At 39.3% G+C, this 26,705-nt stretch overlaps 1 long non-coding RNA gene across 1 annotated transcript in view; it reads right to left on the bottom strand.

Moving 5' to 3' along the window:
* Window positions 1-7,392: 7,392 nt before the first annotated feature.
* The window catches only part of LOC116727923 (uncharacterized), a 34,728-nt gene continuing 15,415 nt past the window's right edge, over window positions 7,393-26,705 (bottom strand). Inside the window, exon 5 of the long non-coding RNA XR_004340897.1 lies at window positions 7,393-7,543. This is a non-coding gene — a long non-coding RNA (uncharacterized LOC116727923). The remainder of the gene's footprint in view (window positions 7,544-26,705) is intronic.

Here is a 26,705-nt window from a genome sequence, read left to right as displayed (position 1 = left end):
AGTTTTTGGGTTGACTGTAAAATGTCCCATGATGTTAAAATAAATTAAAAAATGTAAAAAAAAACCCCCAAAACAAACAAAAAACATGGATAGAATTATAAAAATGCTTTGTGTTGTACCTAATATTTTTCACTTTAAAAGAAATACATTTGACTTAAATTGTAACTGAAATTACAAAAAGTGTCCATCTTCATCGGTTTTTCTGGAGACCCAAATATGAAACATAAGCACAATACCAAAATTATTCCAAGGGTCACAAATGGTCCCAGAACTGAAACCGCTATGATACATGATACATGTGAGCACTTCTAAATACCAGGATGACCCAAACGTTTCAGGTACCTAAAACTCTGAAGATGAAGAGAGTTTTTTATTTTCCAGGACTCACTGTGAGACCAAGCGTACCGCCAAATGAACGAAACAATGACTCCATCAGAGAAAAATAACACTTTAGAATCCAGACAAAGTCCAGGAGTAAATCCGACAGAAAGTATGTGGAGTCATACTTTCTGAGGTATGAAACTAAGGCTGAAGACTAAATCAAAAGATGCATTAGTTCATGCACCTGGGTTATTGCAGTTTTTGATTTTTAGTTTATGTGCAAGACATTTACAGCTGAAACGTTTGGTTATTGATCACAACTAGCACAATTGAAATGAAGTCAATAGACATTACTGTTATCTTATCCACATTTATGTTTAAAAATTGAGTTTTGTACTATTTTATAAAGCAGGTAACTGCCAGGTGCAAAAACAAATAAAAGGGGGGAGAGAGCACAACTCTGGGGAGACCCAGCTGATGAGGAGAGGGGCTCAGATGAAACCCTATTTACCCTAAACAGTTGTGTTCACATTTTTTTTAATTTTAATTACATGAACCAGGAAGTTAAACTGGAGTCAATGTTATAAAAACTCTTTAACCTGCAGCACACAGTTCAAAGCTAAGATATTAAGTTGGATACAATTAAAAGCCAATGTAATTTCAATAAATAGTAATCGGAGCAGAGTCTTATCACATTCTAGATGTTTAAAAACTAAGTTTAAAAGTGTTCCTATTGCATTATCAAAGTATTTATGTTCATATAATCTCCCAGAAAGTACAATTCATTTTTTTTGCACTTTCTAAACAGTTGAAGTAACCAACTCTCTGTGTTGATTTCTCATCTGCTAACTTCAAAAAGATAGCAGAGTTGTGTAATAAGACCCAAAGACGTTACATACGACAGATGGTGACCATGTAGGTTTTTTTTCTGTGGCATTGATTTAAATTTTTATGTTATTCTCACAGAAGTAATTTGCCTCTCATGTCTTTGTTGGGACATTAAAAGAGAAGAAGAAAATCTGCTAACAATTTCGAACTTGGGAAAAAAAAGACACTACATATGACAATAAAGCAGAATTCTTCAATCAGTGATGCGTGAAACTGCGGTGCCGGCTCTTTGTAGGAGGACAGAGCATCAAATATCAAAACACTTTGTGTCCTTGTAGACGTTTAACAGGTCCAAAAATTCCCATTTGGTCCCAATGTTCAGCTCATTCCCAGGGAGTTCAAGTTAAAATGAGCAGACAGCGGGGTAAAACATCTCGGGCTTTCTCTTTCCCGGCTTTATTTGCTTTGGTTTAACATTTCCCATTTTCAGAAAGACCATGCAGGCTGCAGCTCAGCTCAGCCAAAAGAAAAGGAACTGTTGCTCTTTCTAGATGTTTTTTTTTGTGTGTGTGTGTGTGTTTACTTGGAGAAACCTTGTGTGTTTTTCATTTCCATTCTGTCCTTTTTTCCATGTGCTGTAGTAAGAGGTTTAATTTGCAGATAATGCTGGGATGGATTTTTCTGACAAACCTAATAACTGATTAAACGCAGCCTGTCAGGGTGATTGGTCTTGGGTTTTTGGCTAATAACTGCCAGAGCTGTGAGTCGCTCTTTCTCCTCCGCTCATTGTGCTTTCAAACAGGAATTGAGTAAATTGTGAGTTGTCCCGATGCCGGAGTTACCGCAGCTTTTCTTCAATGTTTAGCTAGATGTCAGGGTCTGATGATCCGTGACAGGAAAATATAGCAAAACCAATAAGAATGAAGACAATTTTTGAAAAGCAAAACAGCTGTTGGGACGTTTCATTACACAATACTTTTTGCGGTTTTAATTTTTTAAAGTTAGGATAAAGATTTCTTCGAACAGTTTATGATTTCTGATCAAAGATTGATTTTTTTTCTTTGTTCTAGACTAGAGGCTTCATTGTCAATTCTTTTTCTGTTTGTCTAGAAAACACTCAGACACTTAGGACTGGCACAGGTTTCAGCACTTCTGCAGTGCACAGACACAGTTCCATGCAAAAAGCCCCAAACTTCTGTCACACAGATATGAAGATAGATGTGCTTGTGCAGTGACCCAAACCCGACAGGGACCTGGCAGCGGATTGGAAGAAGCACTCAATTTGCCCTCAACCAGAGAGGATAAATGCAGACTGAGGAATAATTTGGTGCTGTCGTTGGACTGGTGGCACAGCTGGGGTTGGCAGGAAGAGAAGTGACTCGACTTATGGTAGAACAGGAATCAGCAGGCTGATAACGAGGCCTCAGAGCTCCCGACAAGAAGAAACGTCGTCTAAACAAGGAACAGGTGGGTGGAACCTCATAATTAATCCCAATCTCCATGGCGACCGGACCATTACCTGACAACTTTGATGTATTTCACTGGGTTTTTGTGATGGATCAACAGAAAGCAGCACATTCTGATGAAGAGGAACAAAAAACAATATGATATAGTTTAGGGCAACGAAGTTAAACTCATTTTCATATTGGGCCATAGCAAGATCATGAATGTCCTCAAAGGGCCAGTTGTGGCAGAATGTATTAATAAAATTAACAACCTGTTAAAATTACTCGTAATACTTCTTAAAAGGTAGCAATTTCTAACATCTTTTCATGTCGTAGTTTGGACCTATCCAAAAGAAAATTGATCTGATTAGACTGATAAAACAATATTTTAGCACTCATAGGGACGACAAACATCCAGTGGCTTTTACTAAAATGCAGATTTGGGCATGAACATTTACTACACTTTAGCTTATTTCACTGAGCCATTACAATAACAAAAAAACTAAATCTGGAAAAAGATGATGAACCTGAAACGTTTAGGATGTAGTTTGCTCTTTTTATTTTTTAAATCTGCCAAAACTGCAGTTTTAAATCTACAGTTATTTACAGATCCCATCTACATAAATCGGACTGCTTTGCTCATGTCAATTTAAATATTGTTAGTTCAGTTTATAGTTAAAAAGGTAAAAATAAAAAGTAAATTAGTTTTTGGTATTATAATTAAAAAGAAAAATACAAAGAATACATAGTTTCAACTTGACATTTTTGGCCCCAATGCCAGAAAGTTTGGACACGACTGGTTTAAAGCTGCAGTCTGTTATTTTTATTTTAAAAATTTAGTTTTTACATATTTATTGAAACTATCACTATACTGTGATAGTATGGTGCAAAACAATGTGTGCAAAAAATCAAGGTCCTGTGCCTTCAACCAGTGCTAACTAGGAACAACCAATCAGAGCTAGAAGGGGGGTCTCAGTGCTGTCAATCACCCTCGTCTGCACCTGCTCACCCCCCTTTTCCCCACCCCTTCTGCTGGGGAGCAGGTGCAGGCGAGGATTTTGCTATTAGGAGCTTGTTCCTAATAGCACAACCTGTTGTGAATGCTAGGCTAGTTAGAATAGCCACAGATGATGATGAATAAACGTTTTTTCCTGTAGCGGTAAGTCGTTTCTCTGCCATTAGCACGTTGAGGAGCGAGTACATAAGGTTAATTGACAGCGCTAAGACCCTCCTCCTGGCTCTGATTGGTTGCTTTTGGTCGGGAGTGGTGCATTTTTCAAGAAAGAGGTGGAGGAGATAATTCTTCTCACTGACATCATAGTGATCGTTTTAACAAATATGTACTGTTTTTCAGACTATAAGCTGCTACTTTTTCCCACGCTTTGAACCATGCGGCTTATTCCCCGGTGCAGCTTTTCTGTGGATTTTCTTCAACCACCAGGGGGCTCTTTAGCAGGAAGTAAATCGTTGGAAGTCAAAATTGGAAATCAAAGAAGAAAGTGCTGATTTTCATTTAGACGAAGTACATGCTAGAAGCTGGTAAGAAATTTCTTCAAACTCATTCCCCCTCGTCATGGAAACAACACGAAGAAGTTCATATGATGCAGGTTTTAAGTTGAGGGCGATCGACCTGGTAATACAGGAGGGAAATAGAGCCGCTGCGTAAGCTCGGCGTGAACGAATCCATGGTTCGGCGTTGGAGACGGAGGGCTGAGTCCTTGTGGAAAACCGACAGCGGCGGAGATATCAGCGGCTTATAGCCCAGTGCAGCTTATATATGTACGTTTCCAGTTTTTTTTTTTTTTTTTACTTTGTAGCTGCGGCTTATAGTAAGGTGCGCTCTATAGTCCGGAAAATACGGTATATAAAAACATGTTTTAAAAATAAAAATGTACTGCAGCTTTAAGGAATTGCAGGTCAAGATAAAACTAAACAGCGAATGACCTCATCGGAGTGTACATGGGGACAAGGGTTCACTTTACTTCCAGGTAGGAATCCAAAGTTGTCTGCTTTGACTAAAGAGTGCAGCTCTTCCACTAAATGCTCCCACTGTCCTGCTGTGGAGCGACCAGGAGACTAAAATAAAAGTTGAAGCTTTCTCCTCCTCACCCCCCGACCGCAGGTGGAACCACACGCCTTGCCGTGTGCTTGGACAAATGTTTTCACACAGGCCGTCTCCCCTCACGCTTATTAAGATCACAACTTATGTCACCAAATGTAACAGTGAGCGCGTTAAGGCAACGGGAGCAGAAATCTGTTTATTTAGCATCAGGACGCTCCGTCGCCGCGCGCGGATGACTGAAATGGAGGTTGCAGCTTTAAAATACGCTCACCTCATATTTGACTTGTGCTGACCAGAAGCAGGCATACAAACCATGACCTGAATTAAGTCAACAAACAGATATCTGGGGGCCTTTTTAGGCCTTTTTTTTGCTCTGCAGAGCATTCAGAGCTGATAGTTTCGCTTCTCCAGGGCAACTCTGACCTCTTCGTCCTCTCTCCCCTTTTCAAGAAGTGATTGACAGAATGGATAATGATAAGACGGACACAATCAGGTGGTGATTTGTTTAGGTGAAATGCTGCCTGAACTCAGATGTTTTGGCCCCTGGGAGCATTCGGTGCTCTTTGATGTCTCACAGGCCCTCTGTTCGCCTCGGTAGGTGGGAAAAGTAAAACCAGAGCCGACTGCCGAGCGGTTTCGGCACTGTAGAGCCTGTTTGGACTTCAGATTTCATTGCTGCTTTGTTTTTTGTTGTTGTTTTTTTTTTTTTAAAGCGGACATTTAAATTTACAAGGTTTTGTTTGAGGATACGCCGCAGGGGTTCTGCTAAACATTTAAAACAGAGCAGGTCTCTCATCTGCGTGGAGACGGCCACGATTCCATCCTGCACCTTCAGATGTTTAATTAAAGGACGACCTTTAAAAGTTCCCCCAGTCAAATATTTAATTTGAAATTGGAGTGTTGGGGTTTTGTATTAAAATATTTTCTATATTAGTGGTGCGCATGAGATGTTTCCATTCTGCGGCGTGGCGTTTTAATCCAGATTCCTTCAGACCCCCATGCAGAAATTAACTGAAGGAATGTCTTAATTCAGCATGCACCCGCTAAACGCTGCCTGTTTTTCTGGTTAAAATCTGTCAGCTGAGGGTTTATTTTTGTGCCGGGAATGCTGCATAATTGTTAATAGCCTGATTTATCCTCGTCCAATTGAACGGGAACCACTCTGGTGGAGGCTGCTGGAACACTCTGCCTAGACTGTTTAATGTGTTTTAACGCTGACTGAGTCCGATTTCAGCCTGCAAGAGAAGTGCCAAGCATCAAGTAGGTCTCGTGTGTAGGAAGATGTTGTCTACATATTTGTTAAGACTGTCACCTTGTTGTGACAGAAATATATTTTGTTATATTTATCTCACTGTGATTAGATAAATCTCCTCCACCTCCTCCCTGAGCTACTAGTGTTGTCTGAAGAAAGGCACCGCTCCTGACCAAAAACAACCAATCAGAGTCAGGAAGATCTCACCGCTTTCATCTCACTTTGCTAAATGTGTTAATAGCAGAAGAAACAACTTACGTTTATAAGAAAACCATTTATCCATTATAAAGTCATCCGTGGCCATGCTAACTAGCCTGAGCATTTACCACAGGCAGAGAGCAAGGTGTGAAAAAGAAGAGCAAATGAGCAGCGGCACACAGAGGATGATTGAGAGCGCCAAGACCCGCCTCCTGGCTCTGATTGGTTGTTTCTGGGAGCACTGGGGAAAGGCGGAGGAGCTCAATTTTTTCACAGACTATTTGTCTCATACCATACTGTCACGGCATAGTGACAGTTTCAACAAATATGTAAAAAAAAAAAAATTATTGTAGAAGTTACATACTGCAACTTTAAGGCAGCACTCTGAAACCACAATCACTTTCACAGGCATGGCTGAATAAAAACAAACACAGCTGTTGTTGGTTTTTGTGGTGAAGGTACAGTGAGGGACGGTCTATGTCCACCACTCACCTATAATCATAGATCTAGACCAAAAGAACGAGGTCAGAGTCATGTTGCCACCGGGGCAGAGCTTGTTCAACGCTGGCAGCACGTTTTGATTGAGGTGAAGAGTTTTGAACAATGCACGGCAAAAAAAGAAGAAAAAAAAGTCACTTCTGTCCAAGACAAACATCAAGGAAAGGTCGACATTCTACAGGAAGTAAAAGGATGGACGGCAGGAACGTGGATAGAAGTTACTGTATTTTCAAAGACATTTTAAACAATTCCTATATTTTTGGTCCATCCAAACTTTCACATGAAAGTTGCTTTGACTCATCGTGGTCAGGTTGCTCACGTATGATAACCCTCTATTGTGATTGAATTAAGTACATTTTTCCACTTTGAGATACACTTCATCAATCATTCCATCCAATAAACCAGGTATCAGATTTCAGGAACAGTTATTTTTTACAGGTTCATTTAGACAGCTTTTTCTTCTTAATGAATGAAAGAAATCTTCATTTAAAACAGGTTTGTATTTACTCAGGTTTTCCTTTTCTGACATTAGAGTCATTTTTGATGATCCGAAACATTTAATTGAGACTAAAAGCAGAAGCAGAAGGAGTCCGTCAGGGGAGAAATATGTTTTCGCAGCGCTGCATTTGTCGGTCCTGGCAATTCTTAAGCTGCAGTTGTCAAAAAAAGCAAACATGAGAGTGAGACCAATTTAGAGTTTGATTGAACAACCAGAATGGAATATCACTATTAAATTCTAAAAGCGAAACTTTAACAAGTGCGGCGACATTAGAGCACATTTCAACACCTTCCTGAAAAAGGCCACGAGTGCTCTTTATTACTCGAGACTCGTTCTTTGGTCAAACAAAGGCATGCCTGGACTCTGCTGCAGGTCACATGCAGGGGACCTCTTCTGTTTCCTGCAGAATGCCAGACATGAGGACAAACCTTCAGCAGGAGCTAAAGGAGGAAAAAGATGGAGAACAGCTTCAGAGAGACGATATAACAAAGCAGACGTGCTACAGAGGAACGGAACGTGATTAAAATAAATGAATAAAATATGTTGTCACGGTAATAGGATGACGACCTATTTTATTATTTTTTACAGCCACAATTTTTATTGGTGTAACATTTTTTGCTAAATGTTTATTGGTATAAAGAAAATAAAGTTATCTTTATCCTAGCAACAGTTATGGCTGATTAATTTAAGTAAAAAAAACCCAAAAAAACGACATCCTTTTGAACCAGTTTAGAAAACAGACCATAAAAGGGGTTTACATAATAAAATGATTAAATCTAAAAACAATCTAAATGTTCAGCTTAAAATCTTTATTTTTTTAAAAACACATTTTCTCTACAATCACAATTTGGAACAAAGCAGAGTTGGAGCTGGTTAGACTTAGACGTTAGACATTGAAAAATTGACCAAGAAAACAATGTTCTTTAAATATTTAAACTGTTTCTAAAACATTTATTGTTCACAAAATGAAAGTGATGACCCAAGTTAACATCAACACGAAGCTAACATTCAAGGAAACATTTGAACCTTAAAACCATAAATACTTCTTCTTTTTTTTTTCTCTTTCGAAAAATTTAAGAATTACGTTGTGTTTCGGTTTACTTTGAATTTGAGCACGTCGTCGTACTGAAAGACGGTAAATGTTTTTAAAAGGTTCAGCCGGGAAAGTCTGACCCGGCTAGTCTGAGCTGAGCCTGTTCCAGTCTCAAACTGGATTTTAAAGCATTGAACACCTGGTGGCTCCTGTGGTTTTCTTGTGTTGACCTTGGTCAGTTTCCTAACCATGTAACCACAGAGGTTAAAATACTGCGATGTAGCATACCAGAGCAAGACAGCCAAATGTTTTCCAGTGAAGTCTGTAGAAACCAAAACCAAATTAAGACGAATATTGGGCATACTTCTGGCCAAAATTTGTCCTATTAAATTTATAGACCAATAATAAGCCAGTTTGCCCTGCCCCAAGAGACTAAAAGCAGAAGGCTGAATTAATCTCCAGATAATTATGCTTCAATATATTTTTATTCCACCTTTTGCAGCCGGCCGTAGTTCATTTTCCAGTTTCACGCTGATGGCTAGAAATCCTGACATTTTCAGTGGCACGTGAGCGAACCATTCGCTCTAATTGACTTTGTGGTATTTGAACATATTACCAACCTGCAGGCCGACGAGGTCGACGTTTTTCTCACAGTAAAAACACTGAATACAAGGGAGCACATTGGAAGTGTAATGGAGTTGACAGGGATTGGCTCTGCAAATCTGGAGTAGGAAAAATCTATAAAATGCACTGCCAGTGGATGACAGTGTTGAGAAGGAATTTGGTGTTTTATAAGCTTTGACACTTAGAGGGTCTTTGTTTGTGAGGAATAGTTATGCTCCTATAATGAGAGGCTGAAAACAATTGCCTCTGTTTACAGATCAGACATTTATGTCTTATGAAAAAATGGTGTCAATTATGGTAAAAAAAAAAAAAGGAAGCAGATCCTCATCTAGTTTTATGATTCTCCTGACATTTATTTTTAAAATAGTTACACTTGTAGCACACCTTTGGGGACAGTAAACTGTATTTGTTCATACCTGACTGAGTTTCCACCATAAAATCCATGCAGTTCTCAGCTTTGATTGTTCTGCTTCTTCTCTTTTTCAGTCATTCATTTGCTAATGGGTTTGAGCTGGCTTTGGGTCTATCCACTTCATACCTGTACACATTTTCACTACTGCTATTAATCCAAAATGATTAATCACGATTTAATACCGTGCTTAACTTTTTAAGTTTGAAATGTTTTCCAGGTCTTCATATTCAGGATCGTGTTGCTGCGTGCGACTAATTAGCCTCTAGTTGTGTTTCTTTCATAAAGCTGATAAGTGTTATTGCTGGGTGTTGTTGAGGTAGATAATATGGTTATCAATTAGATGAGCTTTTGCCCGTTACATGGATATGCAATATGTCTATATTGGTTATTGTATAGCATGTGCTTAGATTGATCTTGTTAGCAGAAGTGCTGCTAGTGACAAGGGAGTGACTTTAAACCTTTCAGCTTAATCGCATGTGTTAATGTGCTGATGTTGACATGCATGATATTAAACATTACACATATTAGTCTATTTTTTAATCAACTTAAGTATTTTGACACATTGTGGAGATCAATGAACATAGACATGTTCAAATATCACACCGTTTTTATCTGAACTCTTTGCTTTACACTCTATTCCCGTTAATATCGGTTCTGATCCCTGACTGGCCCTGTTGATTCTTCTATGATAGATTATGAACCCATGTTTTACCGACTCCCAGTGACATTCTGGTGGATATTTTTATTGGAGTCATATAAGCACGTTCCCTGAGTAGAATTTAGAAAATCCTTTTAATTTATCAAAGTGTCTACTAAATGTTCTAACTACTTTATTCTCAAAACGTCACGTGTTCGATGATCAAATTTACAAAGATACAAAAATTTACAAAGATACAAAATGGTAGATGTAAAGTAACAATGACTGCCAGGTGTCCAGGACTAGTGGCTTCAAAACAAGCCCACATCTTCATTATCGCTCCACCGCTACGATTAACAGATGGTCAAACGTGTTTTTGGCAGTGTAACCTTTTTGGTTTTGACCAAACATGGAACTGTGCGTTACGGCTAAACGTCTCAGCGCAGTCTTCTCTGTCCAAATTTCTTGATCCAGACGCTTTGATGGTTTCTTCAAATGTTTTAAATATAACTTTTGTTGACACATTCTTTTTAGAAGAACGTAGACCTTCTCCAGCCAACTCCTCTAAACAGTCCATACTTGATTATCTTTTTAAAAAAAATTATTTTACTTTCATCAGCTGTGATATTTAACATTCTCCGAGGATGGTTTAGAGAGTCTGAGTTGGAGTTATGGTTTGTTTTTTCAGAGCGTTTTACTGTTTGAACTGATAAAGTATTTCAGGCTGGGAAGATTGGCAACTGTCTTAAAAGTTTCGCCACATGTGAATGATCTCACTTACTGTGAAATGATGGGTTTACGACTGTTGGGAGTTTGCATTTAAACTTTCCCACATCATTTGGCATTAATTGTTTAAGATCATTGCCATTGTCCTTTCTTCTTGCCCGAACCCCTGATGACCCAAAACAGCAAATTAGTACACCTTAGTACACCTTCTACGTTTTTACAGGTAATCACTATTGCTGATGTTCAGTCAGTCTGTGAGCTTTGTTGCCTACTTTTGCTGTAGAAACGACAGTTGACTTTTTTAACATGCCGTTTCTAAACTGTGACATAGTTTCTTTATAATAATGTCTAATAAATCTGTATATGTGATATGCATTTACGACTGAGGGCCATAATACAATGCAGTCAATAAAAGTGATTTATCAGTCTAGAACAGTGATGCAGAACACACCCTAGTTAGATTAGGTTTCAAAGAAAGGTGTTTCATTGTTTTTTGAGTGAATGAAGCCCTGATATATGAAAACCATCTGTACATTGTTGGGAGGGAACGGTGGACGAAACACAAGTGAATGGTGCCATCAGCAACCTGGCTTTACACTCGGCAGCAGAACGTTTCTGACCCGTCTGCGTCGTGGGAGCAGTATGAATAGCAAGCATAATTTGTAGAAGATGGAATCGCGCAGGATGCGTTTAAAGGTTTTACACGTTGCGGATTGGGAACAGGCTTCTACAAATACGTTTGAACTCCAACAGATCAGAGTCCAAGTGCTTCCCGATGTTGAAGTGCACGCAGACACAATGCTATAACAAACAAGCCGATAGCCATCTAGGCGGCTTCATCTCGCCCTGTCGTTCCCTTTCATGCCAAAGAGCAAATAGAGTTGCATACAAACTGGAGGTTTTACAGCATGCCATACGTGTTACATTACAGATCCTGTTTAGAAAGCCATTTGTTGTAGCGTGAGCTTATTACTAGCTTCGCAGCCTTTTTGCAGCATTCTCCAGACTTAGACAGCAACGCCTGCTTTGTATTTGATCCCTCTGTTTGTACTGTAGCAACAGCCTTGTTTCGTACCCTGCGTCAGCTGTCACTTGCATGACCTCTTAATATCGCCGAGCTGCAGGCTTTAATGTCCTTGTGAGTCGGTGTGTGTTTATGTCGCTCTGGCCAAGACCAAGTAAACAGCCTCTGGGATGGAGCCGTGATCCCGTTAGAGGAACTCTGGTGTTCCCTCTGTGGGTGAATCCATATACAAACATACATACAGTGCCTTCCAAAAGTATTCACACTATTTGAACTTGTTCATTCTTCTTGTTACAACCACAAAACCATATTTTCAGTTTATGGAATCAAACCTACGTACAAAGCGTACCATCAATCACAAGACAAAGTTTTGAATCTTCACAGTTCAGATCTTGAATTAATTTTACAGCAAGTCACAATAAAAATAACAACAAGTAATATTTAACCAGAGGGCGTGGCACTAAATCTCACTGCTTCAACCGACGGAGGTTAAAAGCACAAAACTTGTCTGTCAAAAAAACCAAACTGTTCCCATCAACTATAAGACGAACGACCACTTCCCCTGACAAAATCAAGGAGGGAAATAGCCTGAAGGAAATCTGAGGAAAGGGGTTTTACGTACTCAGTCCATCATGTTATTATAAAATAAAAGTCCCATTCTAACATGTGAATTGCAGCTCTAGTTGAATGTTTAGGGCTGTTATCCTGCTGGAAAGTGAATTTTTAGTAACCAGTTATCTTTCAGAGCTTCTCTTTGTTTAGCTCTGTCCATCTTCTCGTCTCCTCTGACCAGGTTCTCTGTCCCAGCTCTCGTTACATGGTGTTCAAAGAGGAGGGGATTCTGAAAGAAATAACTCAATATAATCTGATGGGTTTTCTAATCTTTTAAAACTAATCTAAATAATAAACTTTTAAATGATGAACTGATTAAACTCTAACACAGCCCTGTGTGTGGGCGTGTGTGTGTGTGTGTGTTGTTGGTGTGTCCGCTAGGGTGTATGTTCCAGTTAAAACCTGGAGGTCGCTTTATTGGCGTTTACACCGTCATGGAAAGTAAAAAAAATTAAAAATAGCTGCGCTGTTTTCCCACCTGTAACTTGAAAGGTGGTCAATGTTGTTTTAATTAAAATAAAGGAAGTTTCTCGCCGTCACACACTAGCTGTCTGTGAACACACGCACGCACTCTTTCCCCCCACACATGCTTTCCACTTGTGGACCTGCGGTGCCGACCAGTTCTCGTCTTTCTAACAGCCCGTCAAGGCGGCCTGCGGCGCGGACAGCCCCTTCACACTCCTCTGTCCTTCGCAGATCTCATTACAGTGTTTTATAGCGAGGCACGCTGGGTTTTCCCACGCTGGAAACTCTCACTTTTGTCAGGGTTCAGCTGAAAATCCATTAATTCAGCCTCCTGCATCTTCTGCTCCTACAGGCTTCCATCCCTCTTGTTTATAATATTTAAGAGACTGACCTCATGCCTTGTGTTGCACTAAGCAGACAGAGGAGCGAGGAGTGCCGCAGGCCTGGAGGTCTGCATCTCATAATGTTAAAAATACTAATTTAAAAACTGGAAAATAATTTTGATCGTTTCTGGCTGAAATCTCACAGGAAGTGAGCGTTCCAGCTGTGACGGGCCACAAAACAGGAGATTGGAGGGGCGTTCGTTAATTTGAATTTTTGCTTTTCTCTGTGTGTCAACGCTGGTATTTTTAAAGCAGTTCATCAGCAGCTGTCACCCACCTGGGATGAGTTTGTGTGTATATGGCTGCATGCGGGTAAGTGCTGTTATTAGTTCATGGTCGCCTTCCTGGCTTAGCAAGCAGTGACGGCCGGGTGGGGTGTGAAAGTGAGCCAGGCCACACAGACACACACCTACGCACACACTGAATGGTTTTATTATCAGCTGTATGGGTTACAGAAAGGATCAGAGTATGACAGTCTATTAGGACCATGATAGATAAAAAAACAGAATACATTTCCACCCAAGAAAACTTCTAAATTTTCTAGAAAAAATACCATAATTTTAAATGCATCATGATATCAATATAAAAATTACAAACAAAAATGTAAAACATAATCTCCCTTCTTTGAAAAACATTAATACCAAAGCCACAAAGTAATACTGATAAATACATGCCGTCGTAATCGTATTGCTTATGGAAATTATTTATTAATTATGAATAACCATAGCTCTTGGTAGTTTTCTTTAAAAAAAAAGAACAAAAAATGTTTCTAATCTTGTGACCAGCTTGGGCTTGCCAGCAACCAGCTTCTCCAGTGCTATTGAAAGCTAGCATTGTTAGCATTCTCATTTGCCAGCATCGGCTGATCAGTAGGTAGCTTTGGAATGGATGCAGCCTCCTGTGTCAAAAATGTAGCCAATTCTGGGTGCGCAATAGTCTAATTTTTGTCCCTAGTACTGCTAGAATGTTTGCATCATTCTTAATATTTTATCTGTTATCTTTCTGATGAATTCATTCAACAAATTTGTGCAAAAACTTCGTCAAAAGCTGCCTGAACCACAAAACGTGGACTCAGAGCAACATACTTAGGATGTTTTCAATGTGTTTTACCTGCTGAACTGACCACAGTGTGAAGTACCTGGAAAAAACATTTCCACCTTTTAGTCACATTACGAACCCTAAAGCTCCATGTATTTCATGGATAAGGAGGGTGGGAAGTGAAAACACATGGCATTCAATTTGTTTTAAAACACAAATCTGAAAAGCATGGTGACATTTTCAATCACCTTGCAACTTCTACTTTGTAGAACCCACCTTTCATGACAATTATAACAGCAAGGTGTGGCTCTACCGTCTCTGAATGTCTTTGCAACATGTCTCAGTCTCAGTCAGATTGGATAACCCGCATATGAGGACATTCAGTTTTAAGTCTCGTCATAAATTCTCCATGACAGGATGTCAAACTCATTTTCATTTCTGGCTACATCAAGATCTAGAATATCTTTAACGTGGTTGTGGTAGAATGTATTGATAAAACTACCTATTAATCTGTTAAAATGTAAATAAATTACTGTCTCTGCATTTTTAAGATTATTTGATATTAAATAATATTTGACATCTTTTGGCATTGATATAATTTGTACAGATAAAACTGCGATTTGATTGATAAAATAATATTTAGACACACAACCATAATAATGAAGCTTCTATTTCTACAGAGCCACATATAAATTCTGGTGGACTGGATTTGGCTCACAGGCCTTAAGTTTGGGTTTAGGTTTGGACTGGACCCTTTTTTCCAGTTGCTTTGAACTAAGTCATTTTATTGTCGCTCTGGATGTTTAGTTCTGTTGTCCTGCTGGACGGTGAAGCTCTGACCCAGTCTCAAGTCTGTGGCAGACACTAATAGATTTTCTTATAAAATTCTCCCATATTTACCTTTTTTCATATTCCCACCAACTTTAACGAAAGCTCCTAAAAGCTTCCCCCAGCATCATTCTTCCTCTACCATGTCTCACACTGTAGATGTTATTCTAAGACTGACGTACAGGGAAAGTTTCCACCACGTTTCATGAGTCCTATGATTGTAACGAAGTGTCAATGCAAAGGGTATCAGCACCTTTAAAATCATTTTATTGCTTGTGGCAAGCTGCTAACAAGATTTATTATGCCTTCTCTGCAAAACAATGACTTTCTTTTGCAATAAAATATGTTGTAGTTTGTATTAAGACAAGATCTGAACGAGTTTAAGAACAATGAATGCTTCTACGAGGACCAATATGGGGCTCCAATCTCCAATAGTACATAAAACAATATTTTAGGAAGTGTTGAAATAAACTGGATTCTGACTGATACCACTAAGTGATCTGATAAAGAATGTTTTTACTAAAACAGTGTGTTTGGAACCCCTGACCTGTTGCACAGGCTGATCTGGAACACGGAGGCCGAGAGCGCGGCGTCTACAAAAATAATAATAATATGCTTCTCTGCAGCTCCTGCTGTGTAAAAACCTCAGCCTGCTGCGCTCACAGGGGCAAGAGTGAATTTCTGACTGGAGATGCTTCAAGCTGTTAGTCTGAGCAGCAAGACTTAAACAAACCTCTTTCTATCGTCACGACTTATAAAAATCTGGGAATTACTTTGGATTCACACTTGATTTATCATGGCCATAAACGAACCTTGTCTACTAAGCTCAGAGTAAATGTATGTTTACTCCAAAATTAGATCAAATTTCACACCTTCTGTTTTGAACACTTATCTTCATGCTGTAATGCTTTCAACCATGTTGTACTATCTACCTGCCTGCCCTCTCACTCCCAATGACATAGATAGGCTCTACAATGCAACACTCATAACAAATGTCCTAGCTACTATGCTAAGCTAGCGGAAGCCACTGTGCTTCCGCTAGCTTAGCTATAAATATACTTGTATTGCAGTATTTAGACCCAGCCGCAAGTTGGGAAAACCATCAGTTAAATCAGCCAGGCTATAAATGTTGAATGACGAAAGGTATGTATATTGTTTTATGATGTTAATAAGCTCCGGGTATAAACTGTAAGCCTAATACAGATTAAGGTTTGGCTCAAGGGTAAGAGGAATGGCCTTATGTAGTCCAGGTGCCATTCTGGGTTTGTTGTGAGTTCACAGTGACGTATTTGCTTTGTTTACTGAATATTGGGTGCTCTGGTGCCACAGTTATAGATATTGTGAAACAACTGATCAAACAAGATGTTGGTTGTTCAAACCTTGTAGCAAAGCGATGCAGCAGCTTTCTACATCTGCCTCTTTGCTTCTGTTATTCAGGGTTACCTTTCCAAACCCCCCTGCAGTGATGTGATGTTGGATATATGTGTGTTTTTCCTGTTCTGCAGAACATGAACCTGCTGTAAAACAGCAATTAAATGGCTAATCAAATCGATATCTGTATATAGACGACATGAGGTGAAGATGAGGGTTATATGATGAGGGAGTTGTCACAGCTGGTCAAGGGAGCGGCGATGTTTAATTGCCTTTAACTAAACTCTTCTGCCTCACTATTGCATTTGTTCTCCTCTTCATCTCTCTTTCTGTTCTTCCGCCCTTCATTCATGTTATGGGTTTTCATTCTGGACGTCCCTTTTATGTTCCCTTCATTTTCAGCTGCTCCACTGTCTCTGCCGTTTTTCTGCATTCCTTTCCTTCCTTTCCTTCCTTTTGGGCCCTTGCTCACGAATGCATCAGACAGCTGAAGTCATGGCTCTTCTTTGTAAATCATGTAGCTGTCTCATGCGGCGACAGATACACACTGAGATGCTGATGGCGGAGTTGCACACTGAGCTCCATGTGTACACTTTGACAGCTCTTAAACACCCTGGTTCATTGGTGACAGGCCACTGAGTGCTGAGGCTGATGGGACAGTTGGAGTCACAGCAACAGATAGAAAATGATCACTCAGAGGCGTTGAGAGCAACTTCACATACCTGAACGATATACAGCGCTCAGCAAATGTATCGATATCCCTGGAACCGTTTTGGTATCGATATATTGACATTTTGGATTGATCTGCCCACCTTTATTTTAAATGTTTCCATTAGTCAGGGTCTTAACATCATTATTCCGGTCTGCTCTACATCCCCAGAACCAGAACCAAACGAGGAGAAGCAGCATTCAGCTTCTATGCACCACAAATCTGGAACAAACTTCCAGTAAACTGTAAAACAGCTGAAACACTGACTTCCTTTAAATCTCGACTAAAAACCCACCTGTTTAGGATTGTTTTTGAAACGTAATCAATTACGAATTTAATGATGGCCCTTGACTTAATGTCATGTTTTGATTGTTGATTCTATGTTGCATGACTTTGTATTTTTGTGTTTGTTATGATGTAAAGCACTTTTAAATGCCTTGTTGCTGAAATGTGTTACTCAAATAAAATTTGATTGATTGATTGATTGATAAGTCAGAAGAGGAAGGTCTGAGTGAGAGATAATAATACGATCAGCCTTGCTTTTCACTCATCATACTGTTTCTAGCCAGATTGTTATCACTTTGGTCCAACAGCGCACATAGGTGAATTTTAACCTATCAGTATGACATTCCTCTCTCTCCTTCTTCATGTGATTTCCTTTTTTCCGTTTATAAACCCAGGAACATACACCACTAAGCTGCCATCTTGAGACTTGATTTACTTCCCCTCTGAACAGAAGGGAGTCCCACCTGGGAGGATGTTTTGGCACCGGGGGTGTGGCAGATAGCATGGTGTTACACAACACGTCCCCATGGACCACACTGCCACCCTGTTGCACTGATGTCATCTGACATTCACACTACCTCATACCCTGCAGAAGGGACGATCCTGTTACCATTCAGAGAATGGAATTCAAGCAGAGTAAATCCTCAACTGTAAAAGAGTCTCTCTGGATGTTATTTATCCTCAAGCCAAGGAAGTTCCCATGTGAGCATGAGGCATTGAGGGGTTAACTTAAAATCCTCCTTATTTTTCTTATACAGGATGATTTATTTCTCAGACTTAAGTTGTAGCACATGTGTCTCACATGGACAGAGCAGCAGATCGGATATGGCTGCTGCCCCAGCGCTGTGAGAATCATTTGTTAAAGGCCCAAAGGGGTCAGGAGAATTTTTAACCCTACAATCAACCAAGCCTGCCGGCTGTGACATACATATCACTTGTTGGACATGCATGCTCTTTGTGTTGTTCAACAAGCGCAAGCCTTTCGTTCGAATGGCAACAGCTGTCACGCTCTCATTCATCCTTGTGTACCAACAGGCAGAACTTGAGAGCCAGCGACTGACAATTGCTTTCCTCTGCGAGTCAACAGTTCAGCCTCTGATCCCTGGCGTCGAACCACAAGGAAATCTGGATGCTCCCTAAGGCGACCAGCGCACCAGGGCCATTACGTTGGACTGTAAGGGATAGCAATCAGAATATCAAAGCCATTTTGAGCCTTAAAATACATCAGTGCTCCTATTGAGGGTGCTTTGTTCATCCCCATCTCCAGTATCCACTTGGCTTCTATTCTTGGCACTGTTGTAACTGGGATTATGGTGACATGTTGCCTATTGTGGCTCTTTTTTCAAGAATACCTCCGTTCCCGCAGGACAGCAATCTGTGAGTCAGTGCAAGGTGTCTTTACACGCGCTTTGGTCACCGTAGAGTTCAGTAGTTGTGGAGAAGCTTCTATGGTTAGCCAGTAGCTAATGGTAGACATCAGCTTGTTCATTAAAACAAATGAACCAGTAGGCCCCAGTGACCTAACCTCAGTTCCACTTTGGGCCTATAGAGAATGCCCACAGTGGGCAGGAAAACAATTATTTTTAATAGGATATGCTATTTCTGATAGGAAGAGTTCAAATATCCAGTCAAATTTACTGCAGGACTTTGCTAAAAAGAAAAAGAAAAAGTGAGTTGTTGAAGTTCCATTGAGACTTTTGTGAATTGCAATGTTTATTTTTTTGTATATGTGTTTCTAATTATAATATTCTATTTCTAAATGTCATGTTTTCAGTAGATTTGAGAAATCCTCATTATTAGCAAAAATAAAGACTTGAAGACATCAGTCTATGTGGAATTCAGTTAGTGAATTTGTTATGTTTGGTGAGTTTTTGTCTGGACTAAAATGCAGACAAGAGAAAGGAATAGTCATGAAAGGAAGAGAGCCAGTGGAGAATAATGAGAAGTGGGGAGCTTAAAGTCCGCTGAGCGAAGGTCAAAATGACAAAGGGACCAGAAGAGCTAATCAGAAGTGAGTAGATGCAGCTGGGGAAAGGAAGGAGGCAGAGGTAAACGGGGAAATGAGATGCAGCCGGGAAGAGGAGCTGAATGGAATATACAACAAAGAGAATGAAGGGAAAACTTGAACATAATCTAAACAATAAACAAAAAGAAACACTTGTCTAAAGAAACAAGTCCAAAGCACAAACAATGAGAATAGATGAACACACAAGGAATAAACTAAAATGACAAGATATATGAAAATAAGTAATAAATGATCAAAACAAAAACACTAATTAGACCAAAGAGTCCAAACAACTAAAATAAATGAACTTGACAGGACTTTATGTCCAATAACAAAGCAGCCAGTAAATCTAACGAATGAACTAATTTAGTCTGAACAAATGTAATTTGCCTCACAGTTTGTTGTCATTCATTCATTTGTCTGACCTTAATATTTCCCTCTCTGGCATGTTTGTGGGTGGGAAACATTTCTCACGTAGACGGGAGTTTAGCTATTAAAGAAGGAAACTGGGCTGACTTTTCTGGACCTCAGTAAAACTCTTCCAGAGAAGATTCCCACCACACTGTCCATGACAGGAGGAAGATATATACTGGACAGATAAAGAAAGCCAACTGCATTCTGAACACTGTAATACACTTCTAGATGTATTTCCCCAGTGCACATTTCAGGAGTCAAAGTCAAGTCAGCTCCTTTGTACTATGATCTCTCATCAGAGACTCCCATCGATGTGATCAAGTAGAATATTTCTATACTCAAGAGCCCATTCCTCCTTTACGTTCTGCATCAGGACTAGCGGTGTATCTGTTCACCTGTAATATAATCTTTATACACAACAAGCAAGAGAGGCTTTCCTCTTCATTCAGTTTAACGTCCTCTAGTGTAATAAGGAACAAATGTAGAGTACGTAAGCTACGACGTAATGCGATAGATATATTGAGCACTCAAAATGCACACCACATACATATAAAAGTAGGTGTCCTGTCTGTCCTGTCCTCCAGGGAGTAACTTGAGTTTTTGCCCCACTTTCTGAACAAAGCCATGTCATGTTCACTTTGATGCACCTAGGCTTGAACCGGGACAGCGCAGGAAAGGAAACAGCTGGACTGTTTTTATGAGCAGGGTCTCCGGCGTTCCTGATAGCGGGATCACATATGCCTTTGATAAAAAAAATGTAAAAAAGTGTGGGGAAATGAGGGTCAGAGTTGAAATCGCTAAGGCCAACAAAACAAGAGAAGACGGAGACATAAATCTGGTAAAGTCAATTTAAGTTATACAAAAGATATCAGGATTTAGAAGGAGACATCTCAGGATCAGTGTCTTGAGCTTTGGGGTTTACATCACCGGCCCCCTCCACCCAACCCAACCTCCAACCTCCAACCGTTTTCTGTCTTACTGGGTCGACGTTCCAGTTTCTGTCTCATTGATCTTTTCTTCACCAGCACCCATCCTTCATACCTACCTGCCGCCACAGGTAATTCCCACACCACCGTTTCTCTGCACTCCACTATTAAAGCCCCATTATTCATCTCAGCTTAAGATTGACTCAATGTGAAAGCTGTTATCTTGTCTGAAGAACTATTGAGAGTTTAAAGGAAGCCTTAATAAAGGTTTGGACACAATGGAAAACAATGGCAGACATGCTTCCGCAGGGTACATTATATAAAATTAATCTTTCTTTGCTTGTTGTTTGAATGCATTAGTACATTTCCAAAGTTTGACGGAGGAAGGAGATGGGAAAAACCGAAAGTACAACTTTTTTGTTGTTGTTTATACAGACAGCGTAAAGGTTTCATCAATTACAAATTGTGTTTTAAAGAATCTCTGAACAGTGAAGATTAACTCGTTGTAGGTTTGAATGCTTTATATAATGCTGCATTTATGCAACGCATCATTGAAAAACCCTTTTTTTGGGTTTTCACAAATCAAAAAACGATTTTGTAGATCTCACTGTTGAGATTTTCTTTCTTTTTTTTTTTTTTTTTACAGAAACTGTTCAGTATAATGAATATACTCATAATCTTGCAACACAAACTATTTTAAAATGGTGGTAATCTTCAATATTTTTGTGACCGAGTGACTAACCCTAACCAGGAAACTCAAGACCTGCTTTTTGTATCTTCAAAATGAGAGGATGCACAACTATTGTTATCCCTATGAACATAATAGGGATCCATACAAGCATTTTCAAGTTAACCATATTTGCTTTAATGACGCTTCAATCAGACGCGGTCAGTGGACGTGGCAGTGAAGGAGCTACATCTTGCGGCAGCAGTACAGATCGCTCATACCTCTGCATGACTTATGACATATGGAAATTGACTTTAAAATGAGAAACCTGCTTTGTTAAACTAAAGAGCAGGTTGGAAAACTCTCCGTTTCTTGATGTTTCTGCAGCACATTTGTCACCGCAGCCACGAAAGCACAAACATCCATGTGCAGACAAATGGATGAGGAATCTGCACCCCCAACCACTTTAAATGGCTCTCCTCATTAGACTGTAATCATACTTTCATATGGCTCAGTGTTGGTTTACAGAACATGTGTGACTTATATGTGACTAGCCGGTTAATCAGTGCGCACTTACTATAATGTGCTCTTGATAGACTGAACTGATTTTATCCCCTTTGCTCTTGCCATTTCACCGTCATTAAGACAGTACTGTTATGGCAACAGGAAAGAAATCCTTTGTATGACAAAGGCCAAGGGAACCTTTGATTAAATGTATCAATCTCTATTAAGAAACCATACGTGGTGTCGGTGCTGCTCATTACACAGAGATGATTAAATTTGCTGCCGTGCAATATTCATCGAAGGAACATTTATCCAACTTATCATTTCCACTGACACCTTCGTATCTGACACAAAATGTCCTACACTGTTTATGAGGTTGTATGAAAAAGTATTCATACATCCTCGACCTTAAAACTATAAAGCTAGTTGGTTTAACTGGATCGTATTCAGGTGGATCGGTATAAAATGGGGCTAAATACAAAATGCACATCACACTTTTTGGATTTTTATTTATAAAACAATTCAAAAACTATTTAATCCAGTTTGATGCATTTTTTAATGATCATAGCCTACTTTTTGCTATTTTGTCACATAAAATCCTAATTTTTAAATGTATGAATAAGGAGCAGGAGCAAATATGTTTGTCTTTTCTCACTCCTTTTCCAGTTAAATGTATTCTTGTTTATGTTTAAATACAGTATTATTTATATAAAACATGAATTTGATGACTCAAGACAATATCTTGTTCCTACTGTATGCATATTGAAATATGTGTTTGTGTAAATATATGTATATTCTTTGTTCCTTTTTTATCTACTAAGGGGTACTATACGCATTTTCCTTTTGTATGGCTTGAAATAAAGTAATAAATAAATGAAATAAAATCATAAAAAATAATATATTGTAATGTTATATCACAAAAAACATGAAAAAGATGAAGGGGTGGATTTAAAAGGCTTTGGGGCCAATATTGGTGGCCTGTCCACCACAGAAAAGTGGTTTAACTAAAGCAAATTACAGTAGATATATACCAGGGGGTATAAATTGATGCATGGCAGGTTTAATACCAATACTTTCCAAAAAAAATCTACTATAACTTCCTTATTTTCAAATACTTGAAGATGGTTTACATTCATAAACATCCCCAAATATTAGTACAACTCCCCTGATAATGGCTTGTGAGTTTTATTTAAAGTACAATGTTTTTAAATTACATTTGCTTGTAACAAAGAAAAATCTTTGGGCTGCCCCAAAACATGTTAATGCCCTGGGCTACTGCCCTGGATATAACAACGTTAAAGCACTGTTTTCAGTATCAATGGCTACCTCCTGAAAACATCAGAAACTGAAGTACCATCTTTAAGTAGCATTGTTCATTTTCTCATCTATGCTATTTGTAACTAAAAGGTAGATTTTGGTTGCATGTTTTCTCTGCTCTCCTTGTAACGCCGCCTACTTTCTCTTACTAGGTCATACTGGGCCCTCTGTTTTGCTTTGTTCAGCCTGTTTCGCGCATTGCTTCCTGCAGACTGCTTTCTTTGGCTGACGTTAATATTATAACAAAGATGCCTGATAGTATCCATCGCAACTGTTGTTATACAAAAACTACAGCAGGTTCCTGGCATTGCTCAACAGAGCTTATCTTGGTTTTTATTTCCTGTTGCTTCTGACTGGCACCTGAGTCTGCCTTTAGTCTAACAGAGCAGGGAGAAGAACTTCACTTATCTTTGTAAATGTGCCAAAAATGACCGGGTTCACACTATGGTGTTAAGTTTAATCTGTCATGGCTCTGATCTTTTATACAACCAGATGTTTACATACACCAAAAAAAGGACATGTACCTTTTTTTAAAAGTTGAATCAGACCAAACTTCTCTTGTTTTAGGTCAGAATCACCAAAATGTTTTCTAAATGCTTCAATAATGAGAGAAAGAATAAGTCAGAGATTTATTTATTAGTATGTTCAAAGTCGGGAGTTTGCGTACATTTCCATAGTATTTGGTAGCATTATTTTTGAATTTGATAACTTTTGTTAAACCTTTTGGATTTCCTTCCACAAGTTTCTCCCAATAGTTTACTGGTATTCTGGCCCGTCTCTCCTAACAGAACTGAAGGAACTCAGGTCAGCTTCTTCTGCCTTGCCTCATATATACCGACAAATTCTCTGTAAGATGGAGATGAGACGACTAACATTGTGACGGCCACACCACTTTGTTGTCCTTAAGCCACTTTCTAACCACTTTGGCTGTATGCTTAAGGTTATCGTCCATTTGGAATATCGATCTGTGCCCAACATAAGCTTTAACTTCCTAGCTGATGTCTTTAGATGTTGCTTCAATATTTCCAACAGCCCCACAACATTTGGTGCTAACAAGCACACTTGCATATGAATGTTTAAACAAATGAACACGACACCATCAAGCATCTGGAAATTGTTCTAAAGAATGACTAAAAAAAACAACTAAGTGAAGGTTTCTGGCTAGCCTAGTCAAACTCTGGACTCAGATCCAATTGAGATGCTGCGGTTTGACCCTACATAACCTCACAGATCTCTGTAGGCAGACTCCCGGCCTTCAAAGATTCCCTGTTTCTGCTGCTTTCGAGAGAAATTATTGGGTTGCGCATGCCAAGAAGGAGGATGATCATCAGGGCTGGTATCAGCAAACAACACAACGGCCAGACGCTGTGATGCTGTGAGAGTGCTTTATAGCCCAGGGCATGGCTGACGTTCTCATGTGGTGAGGTATTATTGACGCTGTGTGGTGCATCAGAATTTTGGACGGGTTTATGCTACCATCAGGGCAACATCTTTGCCTGGGAGGTCTGTGGTTCTTACTGCAGGACAAAGCCAGACCTCACTTTGCAGGGCCTCATAAGCACAAACTCCTCTTCTGGTCCTCCTGCAGCTATCTTTAACTAAAATAAATTAAGAAGCTTTTGGAAAACTGCTGCAAATGTAATTAAAGGAGGGTTCATGTAACACAAATACAAATCCCAGCTTTTCCAGGGCGTTCCCACGGCTTAGGTTTAGCAGAATATGGATGCATGAACCTAGAAAATATTGTGGTCATAGGTTCCACTAAGATGCAACTCTATTAATGTTTTTTGCAATGTTAAATTGCACAACATTGTCTTGGTATTCTGAGTTTAGGAACATAAACTTAAGTCTTATTCATCAACATACCAATTTATACAAAACTCTTACCAACAGACACCAGTAAAACACAACCTGGCCTGACTAGAATTTGGTTTGCACTGTATTTAATCGATTTATATTGCACACAGGACAGTTTCAGTGAATTTTGAAAATGATGTGCAGTTGTCCAGTTGTTGGTGCAGAAATGGGGGTCTTAGGTTCAATTCCTGGCCTGGGATCTTTCCGCATAGAATTTGCATGATCATCTTTTGCATCCATGGGTTTTCTACAACTGCTTTATCACCATCCAACAATATGCATGTTAGGTTGATTGGCCTCTAAGAGTACGTGTGCATTTATGGATTGAATACGTCGAGTTAAGTAAAACTATTTTCTGAACTACAACTCTGCAAGGACAAAATAAAATGGATATTCCTTAACTGAACCTTATGACATCAATGAAATTATGTTTAAACAACTACAACACTGCAGTCATTCCATTTATTGTTGAGGTACCAGAATAATTACACAGTGTTCATCAAGGTGAAGCATTTTCCTGACAGTCTCTGTGTAAATCTGTTGTGATTCAGTCCATTTCTAAATCACATCCAGTGTTTTAAATCTATTCCTTATCTGTTCAAAATAAGAGCTGCATCCGCATTCTTGGCACTAAAGCGGCTTCTCTCCAGTGTGGGTTGATCTAAAAAAACGTCTGTCTTTTGTCTCCAGTCGTGTTGCTTATTTTCCTGAGGAGATAGCTGGCACACAAAGGTACAACCAGGGCTTCTGTCTGTTCTGGTGAAGAGAGGACTGAGCCAAAGAGTTTGGTTTACCAATTTGTCTGACCCACACATTAAGGTCATGGAATATGGACCATGAGTGAAAGAACAAGACCCTGCGTACAAGCTGCTAAAATGAACTTCCTCCATAAGGAGGCTGGATAGACTCTCAGAGTTAGAGTCTGATCTACCATTAAGGGGAGGGCTTCAAGTAGAGCTACTCCTCCTCTTCATCAACTGGAGTCAGTTGAGGTGGTTCCAGAATGTGAACAAGACACCTTCTGGTATCTTGTTATAAAAATGCTGTATATGTCAAAGAAATTTGACTTCATAATTTAATGTCTTGAAATTGGGCCTTTGTCTCTTTAAAAAATCTTGCTCTTTCTGCAACTCTACCTCCAGTAAGTCACTCCAACATCCTCTATTGACCTTTTAACAATGTTTTCGGCAGCGTTCCACTGAGAAGTAGCTTGTATTATGAGCTCAGCAGATGCGCAGTCCCATTAGGTGTTTTTAATTACTAATTACTGTGTTACTAATTACTGCTGGCTAGTCTGAAGGAGCTGAGTGGGAGAGTTGCAGTGGAGGGCTGATCGGTGAGGCAGAAGCTCAGAACGTTGAAAACTGCAGCTCGGAGGAGGAACTGCGCCTCAAAGGCTGAATGGTTGACATGGAGAAATAATGGATTTCTCAAATATGAATGAAAGAATCAAAGCAACACTCCAGGTATGTTTTTGATGAGGCAATAACATTATAACATGACGTAAAGCTAAAAAAAAAAGGTCAATTTTAGATAAAGTCAAAGAAATTCTGAAGGTTTTAGAGTTTGAACTTAAATGTGAGTTTATGTAAGATAAATTTGCAGTAGTAAGTTGTTAATTTTTTATTAATTTTGTCATATTTCTAAGAAGAAGTAAGCAAATGAGGGTTTTTAGGTCAAAACTATTTCCCAGAGTGCTTAGCAACAGGCTTTTGTAACCTGTGTGGCACCTGGAGTGAGATGGAAGTGGGTTACATGGACCTCC

Source organism: Xiphophorus hellerii, chromosome 11 (assembly GCF_003331165.1).
Source record: "Xiphophorus hellerii strain 12219 chromosome 11, Xiphophorus_hellerii-4.1, whole genome shotgun sequence".
NCBI lineage: Eukaryota > Metazoa > Chordata > Actinopteri > Cyprinodontiformes > Poeciliidae > Xiphophorus > Xiphophorus hellerii.
This window is presented reverse-complemented; position numbering and strand designations above follow the sequence as displayed.